Source organism: Aedes albopictus, chromosome 3 (assembly GCF_035046485.1).
Source record: "Aedes albopictus strain Foshan chromosome 3, AalbF5, whole genome shotgun sequence".
Lineage (NCBI taxonomy): Eukaryota > Metazoa > Arthropoda > Insecta > Diptera > Culicidae > Aedes > Aedes albopictus.
In genome coordinates, this window is record NC_085138.1 from 259,212,896 (window position 1) to 259,222,919 (window position 10,024).

At 41.9% G+C, this 10,024-nt stretch overlaps 1 protein-coding gene across 3 annotated transcripts in view; it reads left to right on the plus strand.

The window, feature by feature from the left end:
- LOC109424480 (protein argonaute-2) overlaps positions 1 to 1,063 on the plus strand; it is a 73,634-nt gene extending 72,571 nt beyond the window's left edge. For all 3 annotated transcript variants that reach the window (XM_029860991.2, XM_029860992.2, XM_062860401.1), the window contains one exon: positions 154 to 1,063. The gene's annotated coding sequence lies outside the window, so the exon portion shown is untranslated. The remainder of the gene's footprint in view (positions 1 to 153) is intronic.
- Positions 1,064 to 10,024: the final 8,961 nt, after the last annotated feature.

Here is a 10,024-nt window from a genome sequence, read left to right on the forward strand (position 1 = left end):
TCTAAAAAAATAAAAATTATATATTTTCAACTATGGTTAATAAAAACGTCAAAAAATGAGTAAATATGTACTCTTGAACTATATATTGTGGTTTAAAACAAGAATCCCGATAGGACTTTAGGAGCCTATTGGAAAATATTTTCTTTGTTACAGATTACAAAATGAGTAAAATCAGATGTATTCGTCCATTCAAAGACATTCAGTGTTCGAAAGAGCTGCGATATCTCACGGATGGTATCATCCAAAAACTAAAGTCAATTGGATTTTCCAAGGTATCCACACTGAACACCAAGGATTTTCGTATTTGTTCGTCTTGCCGTCTACATATTGATTCAAGAGCTCACCTCACCCAAAACGAAGAACAAAGCGTAGCCGGTGGCTCAAGGATGCCAACTGTTCAGACCATACCTGTTGTACCTGATTCGCAAAGCTATGAAAGTTTGGTCACGATACCATCAGCGTCAACGCTAAGCACAATTCAATCAAATGAAGACTTCACGATGCCTGTAGACGTCGAAATATTCAACCGAGGAATAGCAGCTATTCGTGTTTCGCCTATAGATTTAGGTAAGGTTAAAAATGTTCACTATCCTGAAAAAAAGTGCGCTGAAATCGTCGAAGGTGTACGAAGAAATCTTTTTAAATTAGACGCTAAAACAGAAAAAGCAAACGAGTTTAATGAAGTCATAGAAAATATGAAAATTAAATTTTTAAATTCAGCCACAAGGCAAGAAAAACTAACAATTTTATCATTGTTACCAAAATCATGGTCAGTACAAAAAATTGTAGACGAATTTAAAACTAGTAGAAATATGGCATCAGATGCAAGAAAGGAAAAAAATAATGTATTAGATTCATCTCAAGGTTCAAGCTCTGGAAAAGCTTTGAGTAATGAAACAAAAGAACTGGTTTTGAATTTTTTTGAGGACGATGATATAAGCCGTGCAATGCCAGGCCAAAGAGATTTTGTTAGCGTAAAGACAGGAAATAAGAGATTAGCTGTTCAGAAAAGATTGTTAATGATGACATTAAGAGAAGCTTTTAATCGCTTTAATGAAATGTACGTCAATGTAAAACTCTGGTCCTCACAAGTTCCTACCTCATGCTTCCACGGGTCAAGCGATGACAAAGACCGCCAGCTAAGAGTTGTGTGCTTAGCTGGTAGTGCAGCCTGGGCACTGTTGTCCTTCTGACTTCAGCTAGATTGAGGAGGTACGATCCGAGTGTCTGTTCACCAAGGAGGTGCGGCTCAAACAGCGTCTGTTCTGGCATCCAGCGGCTGAGTAAGAAACGCTGCACCACGCCCAGCTAGATCCAAGGTGGTAGCCCCATCAGCGTGGTCGTCCCAGTGTTGGTTGGGACGTTAAACAGAACTGGCACGATGGCCCTCCGGCGAGACAGGAGTGTTGGCGTAGGCCCAATAAGCCACCCGTAAAAATCCCCATTGCGAATAACATAGGAGAAAATACGACTCGATACAATCGGCAAAGACCCACGCGACGAAATAAGGACTACGATTGGAAACTTGGAACATGGAATTGCAAGTCACTAGGTTTCGCAGGATGTGACAGGATAATCTACGACGAACTACATCCCCGCAACTTCGACATCGTGGCGTTGCAGGAACTTTGTTGGACTGGCCAGAAAGTGTGGAAAAGCGGGCATCGAGCGGCTACCTTCTACCAAAGCTGTGGCACCACCAATGAATTGGGAACAGGATTTATAGTGTTGGGCAAGATGCGACAACGTGTGATCGGGTGGCAGCCGATCAACGCAAGGATGTGCATGTTGAGAGTTAAGGGCCGTTTCTTCAACTACAGCATCATCAACGTCCACTGCCCACACGAAGGGAGACCCGATGACGAGAAGGAAGCGTTCTACGCGCAGTTAGAGCAAACATACGATGGTTGCTCGCCGCGTGACGTGAAAATCGTTGTCGGCGACATGAACGCGCAGGTAGGAAGGGAGGAAATGTACAGACCGGTAATCGGGCGAAACAGCCTGCACGCCGTATCGAATGATAACGGCCAGCGATGCGTAAACTTTGCAGCCTCCCGTGGTATGGTAGTCCGAAGCACCTTCTTCCCCCGCAAAGATATCCACAAAGCCACCTGGAGATCACCCGACCAACAAACAGAAAACCAAATCGACCACGTTCTAATCGACGGTAAATTCTTCTCAGATATAACCAACGTCCGCACATACCGCAGTGCGAATATAGATTCGGATCACTACTTAGTCGCTGTATGCATGCGCTCAAAACTTTCGACAGTTATCACCACGCGTCGAAGTCGAACGCCGCGGCTCAACATCGAGCAACTTCGTAACGTAGAAGTGGCTCAAGACTACGCGCAGCAGTTAGCAGTGGCCCTACCAACGGAAGAGCAGCTTGGCGCAGCTACACTTGAAGATGGCTGGAGGGACATCCGATCCGCCATAGGTAGTACCTCGGCTACAGCACTAGGTTTCGCGGCTCCGAATCACAGAAACGACTGGTACGACGGCGAATGTGAACAGTTGAAAAACGAGAAGAATGCAGCATGGGCGAGAATGCTGCAACACCGTACGAGAGCGAATGAGGCACGTTACAAACAGGCGCGGAACAGGCAGAACTCAGTCTTCCGGATGAAGAAGCGCCAGCAGGAAGAACGAGATCGCGAAGCGATGGAAGAGCTGTACCGCGCTAAGGACACACGAAAGTTCTACGAGAAGCTGAACTGCTCGCGCAGAGGCTTTGTGCCACAAGCCGACTTGTGCATTATCTCGGCACAAGTCGGCTTGTGGCACAAAGCCTCTGCGCGAGCAGTTTTGACGGGAATATTCTCACGAGCGAGCGTGAGGTGGTCGAGAGGTGGCGGCAGCATTACGATGAGCACCTCAATGGCGACGTTGCAAGTAGCGAAGGTGGCGTGGTAACAGATCTAGGAGTATGTGCACAGGACGAAAGACTTCCGGCCCCTGACCTTCAAGAGATTGAGGAGGAGGTTGGCCGGTTGAAAAACAACAAAGCCGCTGGAGCAGATCAACTACCAAGCGAGCTTCTAAAATACGGTGGAGAAGCACTGGTGATAGCACTACACTGGGTCATTACCAAGATTTGGGAGGAGGAAGTATTACCGGAGGAATAGATGGAAGGTATCGTGTGTCCCATCTACAAAAAGGGCGACAAGTTGGATTGCGGGAACTACCGCGCGATCACACTACAGAGCGCTGCCTACAAGATACTCTCTCAAATTTTATGCCGCCGTCTATCACCGATTGCAAGAGAGTTCGTGGGGCAATATCAGGCTGGATTTATGGGTGAACGCGCTACAACGGACCAGATGTTCGCCATCCGCCAGGTGTTGCAGAAATGCCGCGAATACAACGTGCCCACACATCACTTGTTCATCGATTTCAAATCGGCGTATGATACAATCGATCGAGAACAGCTATGGCAGATTATGCACGAATACGGATTCCCGGATAAACTGATACGGTTGATCAAGGCGACGATGGATCGAGTGATGTGCGTAGTTCGAGTATCAGGGACACTCTCGAGTCCCTTCGAATCTCGCAGAGGGTTACGGCAAGGTGATGGTCTTTCGTGCTTGCTGTTCAACATTGCTTTGGAGGGTGTAATAAGAAGAGCGGGGATAAACACGAGTGGGACGATTTTCACGAAGTCCGTTCAGCTGCTTGGTTTCGCCGATGATATTGATATTATTGCTCGTAAATTTGAGACGATGGCGGAAACGTACATCCGACTAAAGAGTGAAGCCAGGCGAATCGGATTAGTCATTAATGTGTCGAAAACAAAGTACATGATGGCAAAGGGCTCCAGGGAGGAATCACCGCGCCCGCCACCCCGAATTCATATCGACGGTGATGAAATCGAGGCGGTTGAAGAATTCGTGTACTTGGGCTCACTGGTGACCGCCGACAACGACACCAGCAGAGAAATTCAGAGGCGCATTGTGGCAGGAAATCGTTCTTACTTTGGACTCCGCAGAACTCTACGATCGAATAAAGTTCGCCGTAACACGAAGTTAACCATCTACAAAACGCTGATTAGACCGGTCGTCCTCTATGGGCACGAAACATGGACCCTACGTGCAGAGGACCAACGCGCCCTTGGAGTTTTCGAACGGAAGGTGTTGCGTACCATCTACGGCGGAGTGCAGATGGAAGACGGGACTTGGAGAAGGCGAATGAACCACGAGCTGCATCAGCTGCTGAGAGAACCAACCATCGTCCATACCGCGAAAATCGGGAGGCTACGGTGGGCGGGTCACGTCATCAGGACCCGACTAAAATGGTTCTCGAGAGTCATCCGACCGGTACAAGAAGACGTGGAGCGCAGCGAGCTAGGTGGGTCGACCAAGTGGAGGACGATCTGCGGTCCCTACGCAGAGTGCGGAACTGGAGACAAACAGCCATGGACCGAGTGGAATGGAGGCGGCTACTATGTACAGCAGAGGCCACCCCGGCCTTAGCCTGACCGGTAAGGTAAGTAAGTACGTCAATGTAAAAATAGGGTTTTCATCATTTGCAAGCCTCCGGCCAAGGCAATGTAAACTATTGACTATCACAGGAACACATAATGTTTGCGTTTGCACTACGCATGAAAATGTCAATTTAATTCTACATAGCTTAAAAAAATACAATGTCTTGAATGATCTAAAAACATTAACGAATAGATTACTTTGCGAAAATAAGACAACTCATTGCCATCTACGAAGATGTAAAAACTGCCCAGATACCTCAGTTTTAGAAGACAGTTTATTGAAACAACTGGAAGAAAACTTTGTTGAAAAGCTTTCATTCGAACAATGGGTTACCACTGACAGATGTGATTTAGAAACTATTGTAAAGCAAACCGATGACTTTGTTACATTTTTCAGCTCAAAATTAGAAAGTTTGATTCCGCATGATTTTGTAAAAACCGAACAATCCAATTTTTTGAAAACTACAAAACAGAACTTGCAAGATGGTGAATTTTTGGCTATTTGTGACTTTTCTGAAAATTACAGCTTCGTTTTGCAGGATGAAGTTCAATCACACCATTGGAACGTGCAACAGGCCACAATCCATCCTTTCGTAATATATCATACTGAAAATAGGCAAATTAAACATTTTAGCTTCATTATAATTTCAGAAGAACTAAGACATGATTCAGTCGCTGTTAATTTGTTTATTGATAAAATGATGAACTTTTTACAAATTGATCAAAATAAAAACATGAAAAAAAATTATTTTATGTCAGATGGTGCTGCTTCACACTATAAAAACCGAAAAAACTTTTCTAGCCTTTGTAAGTTTAAGTCAAAGTATGGTATTGACGCTGAATGGCATTTCTTCGCAACATTGCACGGAAAAGGTCCATGCGATGCTATTGGAGGTACGATAAAACGCATGGCTACCAGAGCAAGTTTAGCCAAAGAACGCGAACACCCGATAAAGACTGCAAGAGAGTTGTTTAATTGGGCAAACAAACGAAAAGAAGAAGAACTTACAAAGTTGTCATTTTGTTATTCTACTACACTGCCGGTGGACGCATAAATGTCCCATGTGCAAAAACAGACAATCGAGAAAATCGCGTCCAAAGTTCGAAAAAAGTAAATTGTCTCAACTATGAAGTATAAGTGCTGAATCGTGTTCTAACATTAACCAATTTTGAATTTGAGCACTAATTTTTGTTTTAGAGCGTTTTTATAGTTCCATAGGATTTCCAATGAAACGTGACGCTTATGCGTCCACTTTTAAGAATGTTACAAATCGGCCATGCATTTTTTCAACAATTTTCGGAACAAACTATCTATTTTTATTTCCCCATATGATAGTACCCCACGATACATGGTCATGGGCTGCAAAATCTCAATATTGCCAAAAATGCACATGGGACAAATATGCTTCCACCGGCAGTACAGAAGAATACGAAAATATGTCTTTGCAGCTAAATAATCAATATAATAATGCAAAAACAATTCAAGGAACTCAAAAATTCCACTCATTTCTTCCTCTATCAGAAAATACAATAAAGGCAAAGCTTTATTCAAACTGCCCTGACAATGATGCCAAAATATTCGATATTGTTAAGAAAGTTGTGTAAACAATAATTTGATAAAAATACAGGAATAAAAATAAACTGATGTACAAAGTATAATGTTATTTTTTATTGCGCACAAATACCACCCCTGAAAAATAAGCCTTATTCGCTCTTTTGAATCTTGCTAATTGAGGAGCTTGCGATATGCAAGAGTTGAATGCACATTTTCAACACAATACCACTGGAAGAAATCATTGTTCCTGATAGTGGGATTTTGTAACTTGTTTTTCAAAATACTTTTAAGGCAGAGAATTTCACTCAAATCTTTAAGCTGTCAGTGTCATTTTAACTCAAAATTTTCCAATCTTTCCGAAAAAAATACTTTTGAAACTGGAGAAACACGGAGTACATTCGAAAAGGGCTAAAACTTATTAAGTTATCAAAAAAATCAATATTAAATTAGTAATATCTTCTAAACGGCGCATCTTAGAAAAATGTTACCGAAGTACTTTTTTCTTGCAAATTTGATGTACTTTCATAAAATTAGGGCGACAAACTTTTTTGACTTTACTTAATAGCTTTTTTTGAAAACCGTAATTTTTTAAAACATTTTTTTTTTCATTGTAACCTATTTTTCTCCAGAACAACCCACTGTGCACTAGGTAGCATTTTCAGTCAGCTATAACATAAGGATAATAAAAAAAATATTGACATGTCACTTTTGAGGGAAAATCTATATTTTAGTTCAAATCACAAAAACCAAACATATTTTTTTACCGTGCATATTTTCTCCATATAGCACCAACAATTGTCTAAAACTTCGCCGAAGACACCAAACCGATCGGACAAACCGTTTTCGAGATACAATTTTTTGAAGATATCATGTGCATTTTTCATAGGCCCTTCTCATAAGTAAGGCTAGATTCAAAATGGCGAACCAAGTATGCAAAACGGCGTTTTTGTTCCCCAAAAACTTGTATGCAAGGTTCCATGCAAATCAAAAAATACAAAAAATAAAAACTGAAAAAAATTCCCACTTGTTCGTGGAATCGCTCTGCTACGATGCCTGTGAAAGACACGTCTGGGCAGTTAGTTACTGACTGACCCGGCTGACCAGTTGAATCGCTGATTCGAGCACTTTGGAAACCTTTTTCAAGTGTCGGCCACGCCATCAACACCTCAGCATGATCCGCCAAGGGTTCGACGTATTACCCGTGTCAACACCGAAGCTTCATCAGCGCAAGAGATAGAAACAGCCATTTGTAGTATGAAATCGAACAGGGCTCCAGGGGTCGATCGCATATTAGCTGAGATGCTCAAAGCTGACTACGCAGTATCCGCACAACTACTGCATCAATTATTCTGCAACATATGGGAAACCGCGACATTTCCGGCCGACTGGATGCAAGGCGTCTTAGTAAAGGTACCTAAAAAAGGTGACCTGACTGTATGCGATAATTGGTGGGGCATCATGTTCAAAGTCCAAATAAAGTCGTCCATCTCCCATACAATGGAGAGAAATTTCAGGGTTCACGAAGTACTAGACCAAAAAGCTATGATACCTTCGTATAATGTTACCTTGCAGTCTACTACACATTAAAAATCTAGTTCTCCGCTACTGTTGCTATGAGTTACAAGCTACTGTTTATACAAATATAAACATGAATAAATCAAACTCTGGCAGGTAACTAATTGAATGATAATTTTCTTCCAACAATTTAACGTTTATTTTATTTATTTTAGGAAAAGGAAATGGTCCCCGATTACACTAGTTTACAGCATTTTTGAACTCGGTAAGCTGATGATCATTTTTGGTGCAGAATCATGCCCTGAGTTCAAAAACGCGAAGGAAAAAAATTACAGTAGAGCGGAAAATTTTTCGACTTTCCATACAAGGTTGATGATTTGAAATCGATTTTTGTTCTATTTTTAAGCAACGTCGCTCACTTCACACACCTCATTCTCCGTAATCAATGCTCCGATTGAGCTGAATTTTTTACTGTAACTCGCCTACATATGATATGTCAAATAAACGTCGAGAAAGAATTTTTAAGTTGGTTTTTTCTTATTGAAAAAAATACATTTCTTCAAAAAAAAATAGGGAATTTTGCTAAAATTTAAGAAGATCGTCCCTAAAACTCGACAATACAGTAAAACCTCCATGAGTCGATATTGAAGGGACCATCGACTCAAGGAAATATCGAGTAGTGGAACAAAATTCCTTTGGGAAGCTTTTTAGGGGGACCATCACTGCCGGTGGACGCATAAATGTCCCATGTGCAAAAACAGACAATCGAGAAAATCGCGTCCAAAGTTCGAAAAAAGTAAATTGTCTCAACTATGAAGTATAAGTGCTGAATCGTGTTCTAACATTAACCAATTTTGAATTTGAGCACTAATTTTTGTTTTAGAGCGTTTTTATAGTTCCATAGGATTTCCAATGAAACGTGACGCTTATGCGTCCACTTTTAAGAATGTTACAAATCGGCCATGCATTTTTTCAACAATTTTCGGAACAAACTATCTATTTTTATTTCCCCATATGATAGTACCCCACGATACATGGTCATGGGCTGCAAAATCTCAATATTGCCAAAAATGCACATGGGACAAATATGCTTCCACCGGCAGATCATAGTAACCCAGAAATTATTTTTCAGTATGGAAAAAATTACCTCCATGTGTCGATATCGAGTCAAGGAACATCGACTCATGGAGGTTCGACTGTATCTTGAATTTCATCAATCTGACGCAAAACCTGTATTCAGATGACCGAATGGTAGTGTATTCAGCTTTTAATTTATGGAAAAAGATTTAAAATTGGTTGAACAAAACGCAATATATTTGAATTTTAGTAAATTACATATTTTGAAAAGTTGCAAAACTCGATATTGAGCATAATCTCAAAAACTGTTCTACTTTAAATTTTTTGAAGGTCGGTTTCGAAAACAGCACTAAATTGTGCTTCAAAAATTTTGGTCGTTGACAGAGGTTCACGACTTTCGTTTCATTTTGTAAACTTGTGTTATTTGCGGTCGTCAGCCTTTCCAACGACTCTCCGGTTACTAATCGATTAATTGTATGAACGCTCCCTGATTATCTACAGTTGCCTGCCTTTCCGGTCGCTAATCATTCTGGTTGCTGCTCGATCCATCGATAGCTTCTGTCGGGTTGACTTTTGGCCGCACCCCTGCAAAACTCTGGTTTTGCACTAGCCGATGTGCGACCGCACAATGGTTACTGCCCATACCGGCCACTCCTTGATTCCGCTTCAGAAACTCTCTGGCTTGACTACGCTCTACGACCGCGGCTCATTCTCCGATTAACGATAGTTTTTTTTCCGCATAATAAACCGCTATTTAAGTTTACTCAGCTTAATTACTCCTACTAAGTTAGAACTATCCCACCGAAAACTCCCCCTGCTTAACACCCTGGGACCCGGGAGGCATAAGATGACCCTGAGTACCCGCCCCAGAAGCGGCCGTGGTTATGACCAGCTGCTTGGGGCTTGAGCCGTCCTCTTTTGGGTCAGTGCGATCGACTTTCGGGATCAAAAATTATGTTTCATTAAAAAATATAAAATTCCGGACAGTGGCTAGGACTGTGGCAACACACAAATTTGACATATTAAATTCATTGTTGAACTAGGTTCGTGATTCGTTGTCATAGGTTACTAAATCACAATGTTAATAAAAATGAGGTACATCAGTCAAATGTCAAACTTGGGTACCGGGGACCAAATGCAGTACTAGAATTGGTACCCAGTCTGAGCCTGAGTGCTACGACTTTATTTGGACTTTGATCATGTTACTATGTATCGTTCTCAAAGTCTGTTACGGGTATAAATATTTGTTACAATAATAAGACAGAACACCGTAACAAGTCCTCTGCGAAGTGATCCTTAACCGGATACAGGAGAAGATTGATGCAACTCTCCGGCGGCAGCAAGCAGGATTCCGTGACGGACGATCCGTGGATCGTATTGTCACGCTCCGT